This window comes from Passer domesticus, chromosome 1 (genome assembly GCF_036417665.1).
Source record: "Passer domesticus isolate bPasDom1 chromosome 1, bPasDom1.hap1, whole genome shotgun sequence".
In the NCBI taxonomy this organism is placed as follows: domain Eukaryota; kingdom Metazoa; phylum Chordata; class Aves; order Passeriformes; family Passeridae; genus Passer; species Passer domesticus.
Genome location: NC_087474.1, coordinates 120,448,400 through 120,475,005, shown reverse-complemented (window position 1 = coordinate 120,475,005; position 26,606 = coordinate 120,448,400). Strand labels below are relative to the sequence as shown.

At 36.8% G+C, this 26,606-nt stretch overlaps 1 long non-coding RNA gene across 1 annotated transcript; it reads left to right on the top strand.

The window, feature by feature from the left end:
- The first annotated feature begins 6,683 nt into the window (after positions 1-6,683).
- Positions 6,684-11,863, top strand: LOC135289352 (uncharacterized). Its single transcript, XR_010352122.1, has 2 exons — positions 6,684-6,771; positions 11,531-11,863. It is a non-coding gene; the product is annotated as an uncharacterized LOC135289352 (long non-coding RNA).
- Positions 11,864-26,606: the final 14,743 nt, after the last annotated feature.

Here is a 26,606-nt window from a genome sequence, read left to right as displayed (position 1 = left end):
CTGTATATTAATATACTGTTTCATGAAGTCAGTGATACACTAAGAACTTTAGCTGGTACACAAGAGGAAGATTTTTGTCTTTGAGAGTGATAAAGTTGTAATGTCATGTGACTTGTGGCTGTCTTCACTCAAGAGTTTTCACATATACCTTAATGTATTTCAGTGGTCTATGGTAGACATCTTATTAGTCAGTTATTAAGGGTATTGAAAGCTATAATAAAACCTAAGAACCGATGCAGAAAGAAGTCTACTCTGGCAACCAGTTTACAAAACAGGAAGAGGAAATAGACTCTGGCTGAGAGGTAGAAAGTTTAACCAAAAGGGACTGTAGCACACACACTGGGTGAACAGCAGGATGACATAGTGTTCTTCCCTGTGTGCATGGTTACTGTGAAAGGATAAATGAAAGAAGATTGGTGAGTTAGGAAAGCTGTGAAAGAGTTTAGATTCTGGAGGCATGAGCATCATCTTCTTATACTGAGAAATGTTCCATGATTTATACATATGAAAAAATACATTATTTAAGGATTGTTGTTTATTATTACGGGTGTTTATACTCTTGAGTTCCAGACTGGATGATGATACAGTTAATGAAAATCCTCAGAAACTTAAATAAGTCTGAGGGGAAAAAATAGCCAATCCAACCCTGTACAATGTCTCTTATTCTTACTTAAGTCAAATGAGCCATTAAAAGCCTTGAGCTTAGATCCAAGATTTACATATATTAAACAGATTGGAACAAAAAAAATCAGGAATTTGTCTCTGTAAATACCATAGATTCAATTGCATGAATCTATGCAATTTGAGGATAATTAATATCTACTAGGTGAAATATGTAGACTTTTCTTATCCTTACATTTTATCTCCAAAATTTTCATCCTAAGAAGAATTATATTATAAAAATGGATTAATAATGGATTAATAATTATTCTATCACATTCTGTGAAGCCTGTCAGGTTTGCTTGGCAATTGAAAAGACAGGGCATAACCTTTTGCTCTATGTTTTTATGAACCAGACTACTTACTAGTTCCTGTCATAGCTATTTAAGTAATTGATGTCCTTTAACTAGTGGACTGAAGACCCCAAGTGGTCAGACTTCACCTTTTCTGTATATTTAAAGGCAAAATGAATAGATTTTTGTAACTGCTTACCATTGCAGAAGTCTATGAGGTATGTATCTAAGAGAAAAAGACAGAGACTAGAAGTTTAGGAAAGCATTTATTTTCAAAAAATAGATGCCAATAAATAGTCTTTTAAAAAGAGGAGGGGGTGGGGAAACAGTTACTGCTGATACTTAAGTGCAAAAAAGTGAGTATAAAAAGTCTGTGTTTCTACAGTTCTGTTTCTCACATTGATACTTTTCTCCAAGTTGACATGCACTGTTTTCAGCCTTCTCTAATCCACAAGGCTCTTACCAAACCTATTCATTCATTCCAAGAGCTGACAAAGAAGGAGGAAGAAAAGCTGAGAGACTGAAACCATCAGAAATTCTAACTGGCAGAAAATGGCAGTTAAAAAAAATTAAGCTGAATTTTTGTCTTTACATTACAAGGCAAGTAAAATATTTCTGGACTTACATTTATTTAATTATTCATAACTAGAGGATTTGCTTTCAGGGTTTTTTAATTTTATTTTCTATTCCATTGCAAAATAGCTGAGATTTTTGGACTTTAGTATGTACAAAACTACTATGTATTTTCAAAGCACAGTACACACACTGCTAATGACATAGAAACATATTATCTTTTATTTTGCTTCCCCTGTATTCTTATGAATAAAACTCCTGGATGCAACAATTCAAAAGCATTGTGGGATTTTCTAATGCAAAGTCTTAAAATTATGAGGTTTTTTTAAATTGAAAACAGAAACCAAATCTACCAAATTTCTTTAAAAGTGTTTCCACCTGTCCCAGCATTTTCCTCCTTGCCACCCATCTTTCCTGGCTATGAACATCTCATATTGATCTAGGGCTGGCATTCAGCTGTTGTCTCTCAAAATACTTCTAGCTCTCCTGATCAAAGTTTTAAAATCTCATAACAATATTAAAACATTGACTACATTCTAAGACCAGGGTAAGATTTAAAGGGATTTTGATGAAGCATAACTAGCATTACATTAAAATAAACTGTCTGATGGATAAATTGTTTCAGCTCACATCATGATGAAAGAACATAATGAAAGTTTTTAAGATTAAATTCTGCTATTTTTTTCCTAAATTCTATCAAAACTGGCAGGAGGTAAAACCCTGGCAGCTTTATTTTTCTATTATCTTCCATGGCAGCAAAACATGTGCAAAGGAAATGAAACATATTCAGGCAGAGCAGAACACACTGCTACAGGATATCACTCCATGAAGACATAATGCCAAATAAAAGCAGGAGATATTAAATGATTTATCAATGCTATCACATGATGGGTGAAGTATCAGATGCAGTTTCAGGGCTCCCTGCCTTGGTTCCATGCCTAACACCTTCCTGCTCCTTTCTGAAGATAGTGATAATCAAGACCGCATTTAGTTCCAATTTTTAATTATAAGAAAGAGACTATTCATAAAGCATAAAATGGTAGTGACTCTGTGGCACATGTGTTTTTCATTCCAAGGTTTGCTTCCTTGAAGTGATGTTTAAATTAACATATAAATTAATTTATTTTTGGTTAAGTGAATGCAAATTGATATTTTTACAAGCATTCCAAGAATAATATATTTATTATTTTCTCTTAGCCAGTAAGATCTACCAAGTGAGAGCACTCCCAACTCAAAATGTGAGCCCATGGTCCTGACATTACTGAAAAACTCATTTGTCAGTTATATGCAGGTTGATCAGCTGAATTGTGTAAAGTAACTTATAAAGTGTATGAGTTGGGCACCTGTACCAGTGCTACATTAAAACTGGGCATTTGTTTTATATTGTCCTCTTTTATTTTTCCTTTCTTCAGGGTGGATAAAATATAATATAGTTGCCCTCAAGGCATAAATTTTACTCTGCACTTCTTCATATCAATTGACCTGGCTGTAAATACAAATCTGGTCTTACAGGCTTGACAGTGGGAAAACGAAATATGAGTGCTGCTCAAAGCATTTTCCTTTGTCATACTGGGCAGATGGCTGACCTGAAATATCCAACTCCAACTGACCTTCTACTCAGAAATCAACCTTTATTGATTCTCCATCTGGGTTACTAAAGCAGCTTCAAAGCAATTTGAAGAACCTGTTACATTTTTCTCCTAAAATTATGCTGACTTAGAATTTATGCAATGTTGTGATTTCCACAGATTATTACAAAAAAGCCCAGCAAGACTCTGTGGACATACAGCCTTTGTTCTGCTTATCAGTGTGACATAGGGCACTCGAAGATGAAGAGGCAGCTTATGAGGTCATTATTTGTATCACAAAAGTTAGAAATAACTGACTATAAGCTGGCTATGAACTAATGACTAAATCACTGGCTAAAAAGTCTTCAGCAGGGATAGGAAAGGAAGGAGAGGCAGTGGGGTATCCTTGTATATTCATGAAGGTTTCAATTGTCCAGAGCTTGATGATGGTGACAATAGCATTGAATGTTTATGGGTAAGAATCAGGGGGAAGGCCAACAAAGCAGACATTGTGGTGGGAGTCTGTTACTATTCCCAATGCAAGGAAATTTGCCATGTTGTTAAAAGCTGTGTGGAAGTAATGCTGCTATAGCCATGTAACTGGTTAGAATAATTACAATTTGTTTACATTAAGGGCTTTTATCGTTTAAGAATTTTAATGCACTCATTATTGGAGAGTAGCCACCAAAATTTTTAGAGGAATAATTGTAACTCCCTTGAGAATAGTTCACATTAATTACAAACTAAATGCATAATGCTCATAATCCTGAGTAACGTAGAAATTAACAGTAGAACCCTGCAAAGCTGTGTAAATTCTGAAGCTATTCATATTCTAAATCCATGCTGAAAGGGAACTTCATTAAGACAGTTGCATCTTATTTCCAGCTGCAGCTAAATCTTTAAATAACTATACTAGAAAAAGAATTTAAAGGCACCCACTTATGTAAGTTATGAACATGAATAAAGGACAAGTGCTTTACAGTGTACTACCCCCATAAGCCTATCTCCAAGTTTTCTGATGATTCACAGTGTCTCCAGGCAACAAAGTAAATGACAGCTTTTGAATGTATTTCCTGTTCTTTCTTCATCTGCATTTACAAATTCTTTTTTTTTTTCCTTCCCAGAAGACTGGTTAGCCATTTTGGTAGCAGTTTTAAAACATCTCCATTTCATCAGTTTAATAAAGAAGTCCACTCAGCAAAACTGGGATGTTATCTAAAGAGACTTTTCTTCTTGGATTCTTTCCAGCAGTTTTACTTATCTCCTGTTGCAATTAAGAAATGCTTAGATTTTCCCATATCTCTAACCTCTGATTTAGCCAGCTCTGTATCTCCTTCCTTTGTACCCTTTTATTTGTGTTGCTGCCTGTCCTTCAGACACATCTGTAGCTCCATTCCTTGGAGTATGTGGATTCCCAGCCTATTATGCACATAAAACTATTATATTCATTTGCACTTGTTTCTTTATTGTTCATGATTAACTGCCAATTTAATAAGGATCCCATTTAAACAAAACTTACAAAATTTTATGCTCCATTATGGAACTTTATAAGCTCAAGCCTATAAACAAAGTCAGAAAGATGATGCTGGTGAACTCATTCTTTTTGATTGTCTGCATATGGTATTCTTCAAACTTCATTTTGCAAGGAACAGTATCACCACCTCCTGTCCTGCTATTACATTTATAATTAAAAAAGAGATGCTTAAATTCTAATAGTCTCAAGGATAAGTTTGTTCTCCCACAGTACATTTATTCAATTTTAATTTATTTCAATTTCATTGTTTTGAAATGCCATTTTATAGGGTCTTTCTCCTAACAATTACTTTTATGGATGATTCATGAGCATTGTGTCGCTTGTCCCAGAATCTCTGCCCCTGGCAGTGTTGAGCATGTCCACACAGCAGATGCTAGTGGGAGTCAAAATGGATACGCAGGAAAATTTACTTCTTTTGAATACTTTTTTGTTACTTATGTTCTCTATGCTCTGGAAAGGCATCAGTATCCAATTAATTCTTATTCTTTTAAAATCAAATAATTTCAAAATCAGTTTCTGAAAAGACAAGTGATTGCTCAATTATGCTTCTTCTGTGTCTGCTGGCACTGACTTTCAGGAATGGGCCTAATTTGTGGATGCATAGTGACTTCTGAACCATGCTTAGTGGCACAGTTGAGACATCTGATGGACATGCTGCCATCCAGAGGGATGTGGACATGCTCAAGAAGTGGGTCAATGGGAAGGTCATGAGGTTCAACAAGGCCAAGGCCAATTCCAAGGTCCTGCTTCTGGGTGGGGACAATCCCCAGTATCAATACAGGCTGGGGAATGAGCAAATTGAAAGCAGTCCTGCTGGGAAAGACTTGGGGATTTGGGTGGAGGACAAGCTGGAGATGAGCCTGCAATGTACATTCACACAACGGAATAATGTTCAAGGGGGAAAAGTTTGACTTTTTTTTCTCAGCAGACTTTCAGTTTGCACATGCATCTCATAGAACATCATCTCATTAGGCAAAGTGGGAAGAGTTTTCTCTTTGGCTAAGAAAAGTTAAGAACTAATAGGGAGGTCTTATCAAAGTGAGGATGTGTCCCCTGAAGAAGGAGAAAATGAAAAAAGTCAGAGAAAGAGGAGAAAAGAGAGAGTGAGAGGTGTTTTAAATTTAACCACACTGTAATACATTAATGCATTTGGGGGTTTTAATATATTTATTCTTGTATTTCATAATTACTTTTCATGATACTGCAAATTGTGGATGATAAATACTCTCATTTGTATTTACTTTATCTGACTGAACTTAATAGGCATTTCAAATAACTGGATAATATCAAGGCTCTTTTCATCCAATGGCACAGTTTCTAGAGCACTGGATTAATGGGGAACGTGTCTCACTGGATCACATTGTTCAAAACAGACAAACAGTATGTTGCCTGTTTGGCAAATGCCTGCCTAAAAAGATGACAAAGATGAACTGATATCACAAAAACAAAACAAAACCCCCATACATTTCAGGGACTGTGGTAAGTGGAGAAGCTCCTTGGGAAAGTGGGGATGTCTTCCCAAATCACTTGAACATAGAGATGCAGAAGTATAGGAGAGAAAAATGCCAAGCTCTTTTGCTCAGCTACAGATGCAAGAAGATTCCCTCAGCAGAAGGACACAGTGATAAAACAGTTTAGCAAGGATTTGGAGAACTGGAGAGGTGCCTGCCTTCACTTTGCAACAATCCACATCCCTCCAGTGAACATCAGGAGAAGTGGAAAAAATTCTGGACCCTGAAATACATCTGGGTGTAGGGTACTGCCATATGCTCAGTCACCCATTACTTCTGAGACAAAGATCTTGGCAGGCACTTTTACACTTCAAAGAAGAGGCATGCCAAGGAACACACTGTTGCTTCTTGGCAGGGGACACACCCACTTTTATGGATTTACAGCATATGAGTGAAAAAGCACTGACCTTTAGTGTGGGGTTCTCCTTTGCAGATATGATTATTTGTGTTGGTTATCACAACTTGTAGAAAGGGCTCCCGAAGGCCAGTGAGAACAACTAGGGCCAGCTGGAGTTGACATGCATTGTGACACACCAGCTAGAGCTGACACCATAAATGGCAGGAATTCTCAAAATGTAGGATGTTCCCTTTACTGTGAAGGAGGATCACAGTGGCCCTGTTGTTGAAGTGAGGTATAAATTCCTGGGTTCTCTCCACAGCATGAGACTCTACTCTACTCATCTTCTGCAACTGGTGTCCCTGCTGGAAGATGTGATTCAGTCAGACCAGGCCTATATGATTCTGTGACAGAGCACCTTTGATAATCCTAGCTAGTCAAATACTCAACAAGAAGAAAGCACTTGACATGGGACATAAATATGCTGTAGGGATCCCTGTATATTGTCGTTAGTCCCTGCTTTGTCAAAGTTACTTGATGCATTATGAACTAGAGCAGAAATCTTGGTTAAGTTCTTCAGGATCTTGGAATAAGACTGTTGACTTACATTAGTGAGAGTTTCAAGGCTACCTCTTGACATGCTTTTACCTCCCTAGTGGGAGAAGATCCATGCTTTTGAAGGTGTGTGAAAACACAGATGAATCAATGGAAGTAAAAGTTTGCTGGTCTCTTTCACTGGGTGAGCAGGTCAAGAAATCTGACCCAGTGGTTCAGGACAAGTGAGTTCATTCTCATGCTCAAATCTAGCAGGATACAGGCATGCTGCTCTGCCTGGGCACCTACACCTCTGCAAACAATCCCTCCCCAGTTCCTCACTGGGACAAAAGGGAGGCAAGGTTGTCAGAGAAGGTGTGAAGGTTGGCAGGTCTGCTGCAGGTCCTTGACTTCAGGCAAGATTAATTCATTGTGATCCTGCCAGTCCTGAACATTTTCTTATATTTCTTCAACAGCCTATGCCTTTTTCCCATGACCTGGATTTTTTCAGGTCAGGGAAACACTGGCACCCTTCCTGACAGATGCATCCATGTAGCACATACTGAGAACAAGCTGGCAAGGCAGGATTTCCCTTCCCAGAGGCCATGCTGATTCTTTCTTTATGGTCTGTATTTATCTATGTGCTCATTAATCTCATACTTTAATGTTGGCCCTTTCACTTTAACCACAGACAAACGACAGACTCAGTCAACCTCTCTGGAGCCCTGAGTGTGGATGGGACTTACAATGGTGATATTCCAGGCCCCTGACTCAGTGACTCCTTGTAATGATAGGTTACACATTTTGGCTAGCACCTCTGCAGTTTCACATTTGAGTTCCTTCACATCTCTAGGGTGAATGGCTGCTAATCCTGATGACTTACTGTCATCTACCTTACTCTGTGTAGACAAATTCTTCCTGTATACTTGGCTCAAATTGGTACAGCTACCCTACCAATCTGCTACCAAAAAATGCAATGCATATTGGAAACTTCCTAACATCTTTAACAGAAAAAAAAATATATATATAGAAAATAAATCTCATATTCTCTGCTGTGACCTTATTTTCAGATGCCACTTTCACACACTTTGTCGTCAGATGGTCCAGCTGTTTCATGAGCTTTCAGCTTCTGAGATATGTAAACACCTTTTTATTATCCATTTGAATATCTTCACAAACTCATTTATGTTTTCTGTTGTCACTGTTGAGTAAAAAACAACACAGACTCACCAGAAGGCTGGTTTGCACAGCATTTCACTTTACTTTGAAAATCTCTCTCTTTATAGACTGTTCCAATACAGACAGACCAGATTGGTCAATTAATCAATACATTTCACCTGATTGGCTAATTAAAGAAAAACACCTTTCTTATAAACAATCCTTGAGAAAAACAGGAAAACAGAGAGTGGGAAAACACCACCTGCAGGTTGTTTATCATAACAAGCTATCATTGTGGCTCTGCAACTCCCTGAAGTCTCACAAGCCAATCCTGAGCTCTCTGACCAGGCTGTAACATCCACATTCTCTAAATTCCTATGTACATATTATATGTTGTGGTTTTGCTGTTTTCCTCATTTGGACAACTCCTCTGGTTTTTATAGTCAATAACTTAGATGCTACTGTATAAGAAATTTTCTGTTTAGCTAAATAGGGCTTTTACTCAATCATTAGGTTTTCTTTTTCTGAGCAATTTGCCTAGGCTTCCAATATAGTATTTTCAAAGAGCCTCAAGGCTGCTTGCAGCAGCCTTTTTGGAGTATTAATTTTGGGGGTATTTTTGCTAATAACCTCATTTGTATGTAACTCCTTTTCCTCAAATTAAATCTCTGTTTTCAAGATTTGTTTGGCTTGTTCTTTTCCACTGAAATATTAAGCCTAATTTTATACTGATTTCTGTTATGGAATGCTCTTCAACTAACACCATTTCTGTTAGGCCCTGTACATTACTCAGGACCTAAGCCCAAATGGCAGCTTTTCACAAGAGTGCTAAGATTAGTTATTCTAGGAAGCGGACATTTACTGCATACAAGTCTTATCTGTCTCTTGTCCTGAGCCACAATGATACAATCTGTATATGTATAGTGAGAATCTCATCCCATTGCAACCTGTTTTAAATTTGCAGCATTACATGAACTATCATCCTAAACAGCCCAAAGTATGATCCTAGTCTTATTATTATTACTAGAGTAACGAGAGTTCCACACAGGATTCTGCAGTATTTCTCTTTTTTTTTGCTACAGTATTTTTATGATAATTTTTGTACTTTTCTTCACATAGTTTGCCCTGACCTGTACATTTCATTCTGTTATCCTTCAAACCCTGTAGCTTGGCAACACTTTATCCTGTTAATTATCCCTTCACCAGGCCTCTGAGATGTCAATTACGTCAGGGTTGCTGTTTGTAACCAAAACATTATTTTAAAGGCTTCTAGAATTGCTGTAGAAGGCAGCTTTTGTTAGTTTTGCCCTTGGCTTAGCTTTCCTAGACTAGTCAGCTGATGATTTAAGAAACGGAGTTGCTTTCTCTATTTCTGTTTATTTCCCCTCTGGCCTTTTCAGAGGTATGATGCATATCATTCGGGTTATACTGCCAAGTTGAATCAATCTGAAAAAGGTGCTTCTCCATGCTTGTCAGCATTTTTCCAGTTCCTAGTTTAAATAATCTTGCAAGACCTTCTTCATTTTCATAGGCAGCAGTCTGTCTCCACCTTGATCAAAATAAAGTCTGTCCTTCCTTGACGGTTTCCTTCTGTCTCAAGAAGTTTCTCAGTTCCTGATGTACTAAAATACCTGTCACTGCTACTCTGTGGTCTTACCCATGAACCAGAACTCTGAATCCTTCCCTGTTTGCCATGCCTCATGTCCTGAAGGTGGGAGCATTTTGGAGAAGGCTATCGTGAAAATCATAACTTCAGTCTTCTATTATGCAGTCCAAACAGCCACCCAGAACATCACCCATGTACTTCCCCAGGTCACTGGTACTAACCCAGGTCTCCTGGATTCTCACATCCACACCAACTCTGAAGCATCTCAATGAGTAAACATCAGCTGTGTACCTCTCCTTCTCTTTCAGCTGTAATTTTTCAGTGGCTCTCAGAAGAACAGACCCAGTCTCACCAAACCAAGAGCTTCCTGCACAGCACGCAGACTTAGAGAGCCAGACCCACAGGCAGTAATTTGCCTCTTACAGTAGTCTATCATTATTAAGCTATCAAAAAAAAAATATACACAAGGATATGTGTTGGGTGGAAAAGGGTCTATCAGGAGTCCCTTCATAAATATAAAATGAGCGTCAGCAGTCCATGCTAGAGATGTGCTAGCGAGTAATTTCAATTACCATTGTGCCATAGAATAACTGAACCTTTAGATGAATTGGGAAACTTATTATAGAATAATTCAAATAAGAAAAATATGTAAGCAAGTGAGAAACCAATTTTAAAAAGGTTGAATGCAATACATGTTACATTAGATACATTAGGTACAGGTATCTATACTAAAAATTACCTGGTTCCAAGCACATTGAGTTTATTCAAAATACAAAAGTCAGTTCTCAATTCTCTGACTTCTTATTGTGTTCAAAGGACACAATAAGTAGATGGCTGTGGGTGGTTATATCTGTTTTATCCATGTGCCAGAGGTGATCTTGGCATGGTTGTTTAGTACGTGATTTACTAATGGAATGAACCTACAAAATCAATTAAAGCATTTCATTTACAGTACTTAGGTACAATACATAATACACTTTATCTACTGCACAAAGATGACCGTTTGAATGATAAAAGAACTTAAGTTGTTAATATAAAGATATGAATAGAATTAGATAGAGTACAGAAAAAATATTTAAACCTACTCTGACTTGAATTAGATCTAAAATTAAAAACTAAAAGTCCATTCCATTTTTAATTCATAGGAACTTTCAAATATAATTAATTAGAAACATTTTATTTTTACCATTCTAATAAGCAATATTTACCCTTTACCATTTCAACTATGACTTAAATATTGAAAAGAAACCAAAAAAGGAAAAAGCATTTTGTAGATCTGAATTCAGATAACTTTGAAAAACATTTCCAACCATTTTGAGATACAACTTACCAAAACAGAGATTCAAGGACTAATTGAATTTAGAACTTTTCATGCATATATATAGACAGGAGACTGGACATTTGATTTAATAGTTGTATTGCTGGAATGCCAGATTTAATTAGTTTAAAATTTCATTTTATTTTATCTCATGCCCAGAAGGCACTTTTTTTGTATGTTGAATGCTAAAATGAAACCAATAAAGGCCATTTTTTTTTCTTACAAGGTCAGTATTCACAATCTGGAAGAATTATTCTCAGGAGGGCAGTGTTTCAAAAGTAGAAGCTCCCAAATTTCTTAGTTAAGGTTTGGCTGTGGATGCATTATAGTTTTTTGTTCAATCAATTACAGCACACTGGACCCTTCAGAATTTTATAGTGAGAAATATTTTTCTGTTTCCATACCAAAAAATAATCCTTACTGCATTTCATTTTACAGGAGAAAGCTGTAAGTCTAAAGCATGATCTTGGTTACCATGCAGACCTATGATGAAAATGAAGTTGACTTCACCAGCCCAAAGTACAGGAATATGAAGGTGAAACAACCCCTCAAGAAGAGACTTTGTTGGTTGTTGGGTAAAGTGGAAAAATGAGAAAATCCAAAGGGAGAAGGTTTAGGACACAGAAGGCTGAGAAAAGAAGCAGAAAGAGTTCATAACAACTAGAAGTATGGTGACAAAAAAGGCAAAGTAAGAGTCCCAGTCTGTACCAGCTACTGGAGGGCTCTGCATTCATGGATACTCACAATTAAAAGCAGCCTGAATGACTTTCACCATCCTGATATCCATTTCTCTCTCTTTACACTGTTAAGTGGGTGATATAAAACCTTTTGAATGGTAAGGTTTTACAGTAAATTTCAGGAAAGGAAATGAAAAAGAAAATGAAATCTTGCAATTTCAATGGGGATCAATTGAGCAAGCTACAATCCATGTCCCTGCACTTGATGGCATCCTATGCCTTTGGACAGCTCTCCCTTTGGTGAAGATGTTTTATGTTTTTTTTCAGTATCCCTGCCTTCTCTCTCATATTTTCCCCACAAAGCTCTATCTTCCTCTTTGATTTTTGCCCCTGATTTTACAGCATCTGTGAGGTCAGTTTTGTATGTTGAATGCTATGCAATGCACCTCATGTAATCACACACCATTTTCTTGTAGTTACTAATTTTCCCAAATTTTTTTTTTCCAATTGCATTTCCTTTGATCGTATCTCCTTTCCAGAGTGTTTATAAGTCCTCCTTTTCTGTTTCCAGGATTTCAATGGGGATCAGTTTTGGCAAGCTTTGGTCCATGTCCCTGCACTTCATGGCATCCTATGCCTTTTGACAGCTTTCACTACAGTGGTGTGTATTTTTCTGTTGTCGGTTTAAAGTGATTTGTTTTTCCTAGTTATAAGTGAAAGTGGTTTGTTCTGGTTGTCCCCTATGCAGGTTAGTGTACCCCAGAGTAGTGCCCTCCCATTTCCCTGTCCATCTCCCTTTAGTCTGGATCCTTCCTTACATTCAGCAGAATCCTGCCCTCCTCCCTTGTCCGTCACTGTAACCCCACCTTTATCCCACGAACTTTCAACGTCCATCACGAAACTCGATTTGTATGTTCAAACCACCCTCCTCCCTTATTGTCCCTTATTGGTTGTCACAATGTATTCCCTGCCTTGTGCTCCTCCCCAGGTATCCTGCCATTGGTTAAAGTTTGTATCCTCCCCTTGTTCCCTCCCCTGCACTTAAGCTGTTGTACCCCCGTATTTACCATCACTTGTCAGTGAACCCTCTCAGGAATTAAAACGTCTTGGGAGCCTACACAAGTGATCCCTCTCTTTCATTTACTCTGGAATTATCGACTTGGAATTACAATAGCCACACAGAGCAGCCTTGCAGCTTCTGAGAATTAAGCAGCCCTGCTCCCACTGCCATCCAGACCAGCCCAAAGGGAGGATAGGCAGCAGCCAACATTGGGACGGGCCAAGAGATTAGACTAGCCACAGACATTTCTGAGCAACCACCGTCTAATTTCACTTTGGCCAAGATTTTTTTTTTTCCAAGTATCCATGCCATGTCGGTCATATCTTCCCCTGAAGGTTCTATCTTCTTCTATAATTTCTTTCCCCTGCTTTTGCGAGGTTAGTTTTTGGCGTGTTTTGGTCCACTCCACTGCACCTCATTTCCTCCCAGACCATTTTCTTGCAGTCACTAAATGTCCCAATTTTCTGGTTTATAGGTTTTTTTTTTCTTTTCCAATTGCATTTCATTTGATCATATCTCCAGAGTGTAAGACTTCCATTTCTGTTTCGCAAGATTTTGTTTCCCTTCCCAAAATCTTTCGAGACCTTTTGGTCCTGAGGAGCATGTGCAGTGCAAGGGACCAAAACATGCCAAAACCAACCTCACAGATGCAGCAAAATCAGGGGAAAAATCAAGGAGGAAGACAGAACTTTGACAGGAAGAAAGGAGAGACATAGCATGGATACTGTAAAAAAATCTTTGCCGAAGTGAAAGCCATTAAAAGCCATGGGGTGACATGAAGGGCAGGGACATGGACCGTAGGTTGCCAGACTTGATCCTTATTGATATCCTGAAAACAGAAAAGAAGCACCTACAAACACTCTGGAATGGAGATACGATCAAGAAAATGCAATTTCAGGGAAAAAAAAAATTGGGAAATTTAGTGACTACAAGAAAATGGTCTGAGATAACATAAGGTGCAGGGCAAAGAACCAAAACATTTGAAAAGTAACCTCACAGATGCTGCAAAATCAGGGGCAAAAACTCAAGGACAAAAGACACAACTTTGAGGGAAGATGAGAGACATGGCATGGATACTGAAGAAGAAGTTTATAAAATTTTTGTTATGTGAACCAATCAAATGGCATGGGATGCCATGCAGTGCTGGGTTACAGACCAAACCTTGCCAAAGATCCTCTTTAAAATCCTGGAAACAGAAAAGAGATACTTACCATCGCTCTGGAAAGGAGACATGATCAAATGATAGGGAATTAAAAAAAAAAAAATAGCAAATTGGGACATTTAATAACTAGTGAAAATGGAGATAACTAAATCAGTTGCAGTGCAAAGGAACAAAACATGCCAAAATAACCCCACAAATGTAAATTTAGGGTAAAATATTAAGGCAGAAACAGAACATTGAGGGGAAAAATATAAATTGCACACATACTGAAAAAAAAAAAATCAGAATTTCCCCAAAATGAAAGCCATCAAAGGTATGGAATGCCATGAAGTGCAGGGATACGGACCAAAACTCTCCAAATTGATCCTCACTGAAACCTTGAAAACAGAAAAGAAAAATCTTACAAACACTCTGGAATGGAGATATGATCAAACGGAATGCTTTGGGGTCAATGTCTGGCACCAACCGATGGTGCATGGAGGCTGACTATCATCACCAGTTTATAATTTTAGTGTAAAATATTCATACCATCTCTCTGAGTTTGTAAAGGCAGCTCCTCACAACACTGACTCCTCTTTCTTCTTTGTGGCTGGCTGACTCCTTTCTATCCTTTGCACAGCTGCCTGACCCTTCCTTCTCTCAGCACAGCCAAGAAACTCCAGCTCTCCTCTCAACCAGCGAACCCACTCTTTTATAACACCCATTGTTACTGGACACAGCTGTGACTTATTATGGACAGGCTTTATTGGACATAGCTATGACCTATTAAGGGCAGGCCTGTTCCTATTCTTTGGTAATTAGTACAGCTGAAACCCCTCAGGGGCAAGATTTCCTTCAGCACTATCTCCATTCTCCTACAATCCATCCTCCAACAGAACTGCAATTATGAAAAAAACCAGAAACTTTGGTAATTTTATGACTACAAGGAATTGGTCTGGGAGGAAATGAGGTGCAGTGAGAAGGACTAAAACATGCCAAACCGAACCTCACAGATGTTTCAAAATCAGGGGAAAAAATCAAGGAGGAAAACAGAACATTGAGGGAAAGATATGAATGAATTGGCATGGATACTGAAAAAAAATTTAAAAATCTTCACCAAAATAAAAACAATCGAAAGGCATGGGATGCCATGAAGTGCAGGGATATGGAGCACAGCTTTCCAAATTGATCCTCATTGGAATCACCAGATTTTATTTCTTTTCCTGAAAGGAAATTGAAATTGCAATACTTAATTTCCTTTTCCTTTCCCCACCTCGTGCAAATGCACTCTCTGTGATAAAGGCTACACAGTTCATCTGTGCAATGCTAGAACTTCTTTCTATCTGGCTTTTTATCACTGGTTGCAAAATAAAATTTGGTTAATATATTTGTTTTAGTATGTTGGTATTCATGCTTGCTCCACACAGAATAACAAAATCAAATGCTCACAGCAGGTTTTGTCTTTTCTAAAGAAACAATGTTTTCAGGTGATAAAGTCAATGATAAAGGCTCTTAATGGGATTTTCCTAATATCAGAGACAACAGATGAGGGGGAGGATACACCAAAAAGGATATTTTTTTCTGTGAGTAGTATCATGGCAGCTCAATCCCTCCTAAATTTCATCCAAAATTTTTTGCATTCCTGGCAGTGCTCTGGAATTTTCCATCACAGGGAACTCATCCAGCTTAAATATTGCCAATGACCATCCTGCAATGTCTATTTAGTTGATATATAGTGTGATTTACATTATCAAATGCTTTTAAAAAAAATCTAAAGCTTTTGTGCTGCATTTCTCATATTCATAAAAAGTTGTGTTAGATTGATCTGTGCTGCCTAAAAATGTCAGCACAAGCCTTAAAGAAAACTGCTTTGTAAACAAGTATCACTTGTAAAATTTAATGTCCAAGTTATACACTCAAGTTTTCTTCAAAATAAATAGGAAGGAGTGATGTGAGTGTTTCTTTGGGTTGAGTTACAGCTTCTCATTTCAAAGCAGAATTTTATGTTCACAATGCCAATATCAAAAGTATTTTGAGAAAGAAGCAACTGCTTGTTACTTGGAGAAAACTTCAGCAATTGTAGTAATTCAGCTTTCGTACTATTTAGGTTAGGGGTCGCTTCTTGTTATTTAACTTCTGTGTTGTTTGGGGTTTTTTTCGCTCTTAGCTTTTTGCATTAATTTTGATATGGAGTAAGAGTCCCTACATTCAGAGGGGGAGGAAGGGGTTGCAGAGCCCTTATGATGTGCCTCCAGCATTATGAACAAATACATGCATGGAGTTTACATCTGAAGTTGTATAAGTGACATTCATAAGATTCATGAGAAAAGATTCAACAAAAAAACTTTTATGAATAGCAATACTCTTCAGGGTAGCTAGAAAGTCTGATTCTGAGTATCCCCATGCCCTGTACCGCACTGATGCCTGTATAAGATGATCAGTCTACCTGGCTATAGGTCTCCTTTTCTATAAGAAAAAAAAAAAAAAAAGCCAACACAAAAATTTCTATGTTAAAAAGCTAGGAAAACAGTTAAGCCACTCGTGTGTGCAGAACTCAGCTTTGTGATACTGTTTATTTATAAAGCATTACCTGTGCATAAATGTACCTTTTACTAGGCCTCTGCAAGAATAATTTTTTGTTTATAACAAAAAGGGGGAAAAAGCCAATAAAAGAATAATCACTGTACGAAATGTATATCATAATCAATGGTTTGATGGTGTTGGTTTTCATCCTCACGTATCTCACTCTTCATCAAATTCTGCACACCTTGTGGAGCTGAAGTTTTGGACCACCTCTTCTCTCTCTCTTTTCACCATTATATAAAAAACAGTTGAATTTACTTAGACAAATTTGCGATATCTAAACAGTAGGCATCCAGTCTAAACCATTCATCTGATGTCCTCAGACAGACCAGAGGAACAGCCCTCTGAAAGAGTATACACATTTCATTTGACTAAGTATATAACTAAGGCTCAGCCTAACTAACTAGGCTCAGTCTGGGTATGTGCAGTTTAGACAGCTAAATTTGAGAGGGGTTGTGTCCAGAGACTTTTAATATAATTTTTAATGCAGTTTTATTTATTTATTTGAACAACTAACATTCCACAGTGGGAAAAAAAAAAAAAAACCCAAACCAAAAAATACAGCCGGGTGTTGTAGGGAACTGATTCGGGTTGTTTCAACTTGGCTGTCTCAAAACACTTAAACCCTTCTCACTTCCAGCCCTCCATGAGCACCACTTCTATTAACATTCCAATCCTTTTCTGGAGGCTAGGTTTATTGTTTTAAATAAAACATTTATTAACCATTGCATCTGACCTAGTCAATTCTGTTTTCAAAAACATTGTGATTTAAATATGAGAATTTCCAAGCCCAGCGGATAATTTAAAGAAGACTGTTAAAAACATTTGAAAAAGAGAAGGCTAAAGAGAAACAAAGTTGCAAGAATTTTTGTGATTTGAATGTGAATAGCAAGAAAAAAGTATTAAGCAAAGCTACATGTCCTTCTGTCACCCTGGAATGTATGGACTTAAATTGCCATGGACATGTAAGAGACTTGTTATGAAGTTTAATACTTCAGGGTCTTTAGAAAATCAATTCCAATCTCATAGAACATATCTGGAGAAGGCAAGTCTAAAAATTTTCTTCAAAAATTTAAAATAGAAAATCAAGAAAAAACTTTGCTTCTTCACCTCCATCAATATCAAAGGATTTTCTGTCTTGTTGTTTATTTGTCAACACCTGATAACACAGAAAAATGAATCAGAGGGATATGGTGTCCTCACTTGATTGCCTGTCAGTGGATCTGAGGAAATCATCTTCCTGTTTACTTTTTTCAGCCAACTTCTGATTTTATTGACCTTCTCCAAAGGTTCCTAGAGAGTGTGATCTTTATGAGAGTTTCCTTTCACTGAGAAATTGATTGAGTTACAACTAAGAAACAGTAACCATTAAAATTATGTGCATGGTAGAATTTTCAAAAAGTCCTTTACATCCAAATAAAAAGGTTTCCCCAGAGATAAAAAGCAGCTAAACACAAAAACAAATTCAACAATATAGGGCATACTCATGCAAAGCCATTTCTGACCTATCACAGACCTTGCTTGCCTTATTACACCAGAGAAATCTTACACGTACAGTTCTTTACCCTAAGTTCACAGAAATTGTCATCAGTAAGTGTCAGGAGTGTTAAAATAACTTAAATTTTGAATGGCCATTAAATGACTGCAAGGCCAAACAACTGGGAAACCAAACATCTCCTGCTCCTCTGCAGTATAGCAGCATCACAGATATTACAGAAATTTGCAGCACATTTCTCTGATCAGCCTAAATAGAAATTGTCACATTTCAGGTTCTCAGACACGATTAAGTTAATGGTCTTGCTGGAAATTGTTATTTTTTTTACAACAAAGGAAGGGTCATCAAAGCTATAGACTCATTTGTTTTAAGTCTGCGGAACATTTTGAACATTTGAAAAAGGCATCTGTGAGGAATTCATGCCCACTTTGTTGGCAAAGAAAGTGGAATCTAATGTAATACTCAGGTCAGGCTCAGGATGTAGACTTAAGCCTCACTGATAAGCTTGTAGCAGCAAGCTATATCCCTGAGGATGTTTATTTTCCTTTTTTCCCCCCCTTTTCTTACAGCTTTATGACTCATCATCTTGCTTGATACATTCCCTTTCTGAAAAGCTTTACAACTGCAGGGCAGTGACTAAAACTGACCTTGGCTTACCCTGTCTCTGCACCACTGTGTTCCTGCTGCTATCATTGTTTATATTTAATTTCATAGTGCCATGAAGAACTGCATTATATATATCTATATTCACAAAAATTTTAAAAATTGCATCAATGCATAATTTAAATGTTAATTCAAAATAAAAAAGAGAATTACAGAGCTTTTTATCAGCCAGACCATTCACATAACAGATCACATGGCAAATGATTTAACAGTAGCTCTATTCACAGTTTTGACGTCTCAAGTTGAACATCACATACTGTCAGACAATAGACATCTAATCCAAAGGTTATATGTTTCTCTTTGAAGTATTTCATTGTTGTTTTTTTTAACTGTTACCAAACCTTTACCACAGACATTTTAATGAATAATTTACACAGAAATACCTTGCTTGCCCATTCTCTGTTTATAGGGTATTAGCACATTTTTTATAAAAGATGTGCCCATTGTTTGTTTACAAATACAATTCTTTTTTCACTTTTCCAGCCTTCATTATTTAACACAGTGTACGAAATCAAGAGGACAAAAAAAGTGCTGCTATTACATGGAAACATGCACCTTCCTGAAGTACTTAAATTCTTAAGGAAGGTTTATGCTTAATAAGATAGTAAGATTTACTGACAACCACACAATTATATGAAAGCAAAATGTTACAGACTTGATAATGTAGTTCATACAAAGCTCCATTTTGTATGTAAGTAGAACCCAAAGACTGCATCCATTAGTAATGGTAAACATGCTATAAATATAATTTAATGCCTGCAAGATTCAGCTGTGAAAACATGCCTTTGGTGAAGACTTAACTTATAACCAGGTGCATGAAATACAATTATATGTATTTTATACATACATAAAATTATGTATTCAACTCAGAGGTCTTCAAGTCTGTATTAGCTAAGCCAACAGGAGGTATAAGTTATAGTCCAGCTTTCAGTTTAACATTCCTCTTACAGTAGGGATAACACCCAGTTAATTTCTAGTTTGATAATCTTTTGGGATTGTCTTTATGTGATCATTTGTATATTTCTTTTTGGTGCTCTGGATGCCACAAATTACCAAATACACTACATTAAGGAGAAGCTAAAGGGTTAGAAATCACTGAATTTTTGGTGTGCTTAGAGCACTGACATGAATGCTCAAGTCACACAGATTTGAATGCAAGAAGTGGGAAAGATGATTTCAGCCTACTTGGGGTACCTCCCTTTGTGACTAAAGGATTTTCCATTGCTCGTTCACAGTCAGGAGTCAGATTAAGAGCTGGAACACAAGCTTGATATTTCATCCTTTTTTTTAAAAAATCAAATATATTGTCACTAAGAATGTGTAACATATTTATGGTATTCTTAGATACTCTTTTGGGATAAAAAGTCTCCTAAGTACCTTGGGATGTCCCAAGAAGAGAAGCACGCACAGTTCTATGAATCATAACATATGATGTCAAGTCAACGATCATACTAATTCTTTTAAAAGTAGTCTTAGAAAAATAAAAAATTAAATCCACTGATCAAAACCTCTGAACCTGTTCAAGTTTTTCAGGAGAGAAATAAAAAAATAAAAGGAAGAAAAAATAAGTGTCCCATGTTCAGCTGGGAATTTTCCCTCCCAAGAAGTAGATATGACAAATAACAATACTTACTTTTGGGTTTAAGTACACATGGTGTTTTCAGTCTGTTCAGGAAGATTGGCAACCTGTTATTCATGCCCATTTATACTGGCTAGAAGGATGGTACTACTTTAGATTTAGATTCTACATGCAGGATTCTGTGAAGATCACACCTGCACGTCTTCATCTTTACAATTTTGTCCAGATAATCCCTAATTTTTTTGACAAACATATCTCAAAAAAGCTATGTTGTTACATGGATGTCTGACCAATCATATCTGTCTTCACTACAACATTATGTAAGATTGAAGGAAAAAGGTTTGCCATGAATGCTCTGTCTTTTTCCAAAAAAGCATTTTTTTAATCTTCCACCACTTATAAGATTCCCCATTTCATGATGTCTCTTCGGATGTTCTCACTGCATCCAAACAGAGGGGGAAATAAAAAGTTTCCAGCACCAAGAATGTTTGAAAGTGTGTATGAGATCTGTTGTACTTATTTATTGCTTATTTCCAATTAACAGTTTAATATTCTTTTTCTTCTTACAGCAGTTTAATACAACATTTAAATGAATAAGTAGAAAATTTGAATATATTGGTTAAGCTAAAAGAATTCTAGTAAGAGAAATGAAATTTCTTCCCCTTATTTGTCAGAATATTTCTAGTTACTCCTGATTAATTTCATCAGAAAACTGCTAAAATTCATGATTGACATATGATAACTTTTATAAAGACAGATATTTAAAAAGGGCTAGATAGAATGTTGATAAGTTTCTGCTGAAAAAGCTTTCAAGATTCTAATGTGGTCACATTCAAACTGCAAAGTAGCACTGCTCTCTGCTGGTTGTTATAAAATTAAATTGCTGTTTGGAAGTTGCATAAAAGCTCCTCTATGTATTTGCTTGATTCATCTTTAAATTATGCTTTTATTTGAATTAGGAGAGATAACCAAATGCTTATTCAGCTATAGAGCTTACACGTATCTGCCTATCTCTCTGATAAATGAGCATTTCTCAGATAAGGCAATCTCAGCAAAGCATCACATTTGCAGAATTTTACCTGTGAAAATCCCTCAGCCTCTGACATAACCTGGATTTGTATTCTCATCTCTAATAAGTTGTCTGATTCCTTCTCCAACTTGGCTTTCACATTTTTTAAATCTCTATTCATAACAAGCTTCTTTTAATAAAGGAAAACAGTGATGGCATGAATGCAGCTGAACACTGCATAGACACACAGTTCTTCCAGAAGAATCACAGAATCAGCAGCTTCTCCAAACAAAGAAATTTCCTGAGACCCCTGTTAGTGCATCCTTAGGAAAGGAAAAGCAAGAGTCTTTATTCCCCTTGCTGTGGGTAGTTTATACCAGGTTCCAACTTTCCCAATTACATATCTTCCTGAAAAATGGGGAGAATTCTTCCATGTTTGTGCAGTAATAGGTAATGGTCTTTGTAATAGGTAATGGTCCTCCTCTTTCTTTGTCTTATCCAGAGAGCATTGAGGGGGTGCTGAGGTCAATAACCAATTCATCAATGTCAGATCTGGTCGTTACAGTGTCATGGTTTAGGCTCCTGAGACCTGTTATTTTAAGAAGGAACAGCTTTGAGAGGTGAACTTTTCTTGTTTTCAGACTTGTTTTTAGGCTCTACAACCACAAAGACCAGTAATGCAATTGTACATTGGTTTGTGTCTCTGTTATTGACTTTTTTTCTTTCTGGAAATGTATCAGAACTTATTTTATTACAATATGAACAATCTTATGAATCATCAGAGTTGGTCAAGCTTGCACAATTTCCCTACCTAAGTTTAGGGGGTGTTGAAATTTTTCAAGGACTGTGCCATGTGAAAAGGGTAGAAAAGCTATACTCTAGTAAGAGACAATGAGAGAAACATAAACCTTATTTGTTACTAGCTCTAAGTACAGTCTGTTAGTGGATTCCCCTTGCATTGGGAGGGGCACTTTTGTGTTAACTTGCCAGGTCCAAATTTTGCAAAGAACACCTAGATTCCCTTTGAGTGGGAAAATGCAATGCTGTTATACTAGCGCAGCACTATTTGCAACAGAACTAAACCAAAAATCTTTCTCTAAGAAATGGAAAATATTGTTTTAATCTCTGACAAAAGAGAAAAAATACTCAGAAAACTAACAACCCTTTCCTCCTAAAGCAATTTTATGTTTAAAGCAAAAGATATAACCAAGTCTAAAGTCTAAACCAAACTGAGAAATGTTAATTGGCATGCACTAAATTATGTACAGAGAGTGAGACTCTCAACGGCACAAAGGACAGTCAAATGCCTAATTCCATTTGTTCCTGTATAAATAATTACAACTAACAATGAAAACAAAGCTGTGATAAATGATGAACATAATCCCAAGTCTTTCTGTCCTTTTACGCATGTGAAAATTGTCATCTTCCACAGAGGAGAAGAATTTCTGAGAACGTTGTCAGGACTCAGGACTTCCCTTTGCGTGCCCTGGATGGCTCAAGCCCCTGGCAGGGAGCTCGGAGATCTTGGCAGGAAGCCAAAGACACTTGGGTTTTCAATTGTAACCCATTGAGCAAATTACCAACCTTGTATGAAGAGTTAGAAGTCAAAAAAGTTTAAGTGGAATGATAATAAATTTATCACAGGGTGAAAAGTGGAATTTGGGGGATTTTTAGTATAGGGGTCCAGGAGGCAAGATGGAGGGATTTGGGCATTGTCTTGTCCTTCTTCCTTCTTCTTCCTAGCCTCCATCTTCTGTGTGATGTTGACACTTTTGGATTGGTTTAGGGTAGAAGTAGACAGTCTAACATAGGTGATATGTATTTGGAAAGTAATGGTAAATAATTGTAAATAAAGTACACATAATTTTTAGTATAAAATGTTGACACCAGCCCAAGGGCGGGCAGTGTACCTTGGATGGACCTGCTGGACAGACCTTTGCAGATCAGGGAAAGAATGTATTAGATAAGAGGAAAATAACATTGAAAACCAGAGCCAAGGAGTTCCAACTCCTTCTTCAACCATTGGGTTGGGAAAAAGAGACCCTTGGGGTCATCCTGACAGCAGGAAACTTGAGAAACGTAAAGCAAACAAGTTAGCAGAGAACCCAACCATCCCTCTTCCCCAGGGTCCTTAGGAAAGACAAGCAGTGACTTTTTAAAAATCCTTTCTCAGATCTTGTTTTTCACAAAACCGAAAACAGAGTAACTGACAATGACTTTGAAACTGACATAGTGTGACTCAAGTTACTCCTTATATGAAACCTTCTTGGTTTAAACTTGCTTTTTGTTTTAAACTTGCTGGTTTATCGCTCAGGATTTGTAGCTTGACATTGCCTTCCCATCCTTGGCTAAATTTTGGTAGTAATCTCTTTAGGATTGAAACCAATATTAGTCCATGTGTATACAATCTCTAGAATGGCTTATTCTTAGATTTAGGCTGTGATGTGGTGTTAAGGCTGTTTAAACAATTTAAAGCTTTTAACTAGTTTCTAACAAACCAGGAAATTTTTTGGATCTGTATCCAATAAATTGGATTGTATCTAACGTAGATTTCTTTCCTTTCTTTTAGTTTTTAATTAATATGCTATCTTGAGCATAGCCCAATTAAACATTTTCATATATCAAAGAGAAAAAAAAGCTTTGGCATGCCAAATACTTATTCAATTTCTCAGGAAAATAGCTTCTTTTCTTCAGTGAATTTGGAACAATGGAGGTCTGAATTCTTTTATGTTTTAAATAAAATGTAGGAAAAAAGCTGGTAGCACAAGCTGAAAGTAAGCAGGTCTAATTTTTATTAAGGTTCACACATTTTCTTCCTCTTCATTTTCTCAGCCACCTGTTTTTCTTTTTTCTTTTCCCTCTAGATCAATTCAACTCTTAACATGCCTCAGGAGGAAAAGCTTTGCACAAAAATGTGCTTCACCTTAAGAGATCAAAGCTGTTTTACAGCTCCTTTTTTTTAAAAGTCCCTTTTAATCTTAGTGGCATCAAGCTCATTAAAAACAACAACCAAAACAAGAAAAAAGAGAAATTTAAGCTAGGATCAGTAAATTAAAAAGGTGCTTTGATACATAGTAGAAATAAGTAATAGAAAAATTATTGGTGCTGAAAAATGTGACCTGGAGAACTCATTACATAGAGAAGGATGGAAATAAAATTTTTAGTATCTCATTTCATCAGTAGAAAATAGTTACAGGGCAGATTCTATCTGTTAGAGGAGAAACAGTGGGGAAACCTATCATGTAAAGTACAAAGCAACTGGGCAGGGGAATAACCCTAAAAAAAGGCATTTTAATGAACTATTTATGGAAATGGAAAAAGCATTAAAGATGTTTCCAATTGCTACAATTATTACAAAAAAACCAACATATTAACAATAGCATGCCATTAACTGTTGCAGAATAGCATGTCATAAACCTCATGCAGGTCTCAAAAAGAATGTGTGAAGTGTATAAACAAATGCATAATCACCTTACTTCCCTTTCCAGTTAAATCTGGTTTACTTAAAAGTTTCAGCCATTAGAAGTTAATCCACAGATCCAATCTTCCCTTCATGAGAAGAATGGGTTAATTTCCTTTTCCATTTCTGTTAAACTGTTGTCATGAGAACAAATCTATCCTGTATCGTTTTCAGTTTCTCTCATTTCCTCCCAAAAGATCGAGACTCTTGAATTTTAAAGCACTGGAATATCTCTAATAGACAAGAGTTTGCTGGGTACTTCAGCCTTCTAAATAATCTCTATTTTTGCTACTTGCCCAATCTGATCTTTGTCACCAGCTGTGTGAGCTAGGCAACTGACATTCAGTTCTACAGCTCTATTGCATTGGAAAAGGCAGCAAGGACTGTCAGCTCATTCCTATCCAGTGAAGACTGCAGATAGAATGGACACTGCTGCCTGAGACTCATCCCAGCCAGGCCCAGGCACTGATACCATTCAGAAAAGCAGAGATATTAGCTGCCTTGATGGATGGGTAGATGCAGTACTTGGTACTCAGACTTCACATTTTTGCTCCTCTTCGTTATGAAGAGGATTTCTTGTAAAACTGTTGAGTGAAATATTGTTTCTGAATCAATTCAAAACTTCAAGGGTCTGAGTTTTCACTCACAACACAATTTCTTGATTTATGATTCATCTCAGTATGCTATGGTAAGGTGTATTTCCGTTTAGTAAAGAAACAACAGTTGTTATTTTTTCAACTGCAATTACTGCTATGTGAAGCATATTTTCTTCCTTCCAAGATGAATTTCAAAAACCTGTTCCCGGAGCCTGTAGACTTTTGCCATCTATTTCACAAGGTCTAAAAGATGGCTGTTCCTTTGCATATCAAGGAGAATGTTTCACTCCACTGTCAACAGTTTCATTTCCAGTTCATTTCTGGATGCCTTTAAAGATGTAGCTTTTTGCCTGCAATGTACTAAACATTTTAGAACTTTAAGGCTGTTTCCTTTACTTGAAACTTCCAGCACTTAAAATTATCTGAACTTGTTGATGCAAAGGGAGGACATTTCATTTCACACTCCTGCCCTCCTTGCTCAAATACACCATGTACACAGGAAAGCTTGAACAAGAGACAGCAGCCAGCTAAGTTTTCTCCAAGATAGGATTGCAGACTGTGCTTATTTTTTCTACTCTGATCATTAGAGTGCACACATGTAGAACATTCGAGCAATTTTTAAAATCTGACATTTTTCTGTGCTCATTTAAGGGTGACAAGGAAAAGTGGATGAGAAAGTGGAGTTAAACTGTTGCTACAGTACCACCACCAAAATTGTCTTGTATTACTCACAGAGGAAGAGAAATTTATTAGATATAACAAAAGTTCAAGTGCTGAAATCCTAAATACAGTTATTACAACAAACTGATGTCATTCTGAGAAAGACCAATTTTTGTTTGTGTTATGGAAACTTACTGTATATTGATAGAATTTGAAGATCAGGTCTGACACTTCTGGTTATATAACATGGCCTAATACACAGTGTAAACCAGAGCAATTTGTTTATTTGGAGTAAATCCTTCATTTTCAATCATTTAGTATTATAAAGTATTGTTAATTCCTGAGCAGCTTGAGTCTGTGTTTCTCTGGGCTTAGAACTGCTGAATTTGGAATTGCTGAATTTGCATTTAATGTATTCTATGGCTATACACCCTACAGCAATCACTGATGAAAAGCCCCTGCAAAATAGCAATTCTGATACCAAACCTCCAGCAGCAAAAAATTAACCGTGAATAAAAATACCTTAACAGTAATTTTGCTTGGATGATGACTGCCTAAAGTTAGAGTATAACTTTAAAAAAAAGGTTTTCA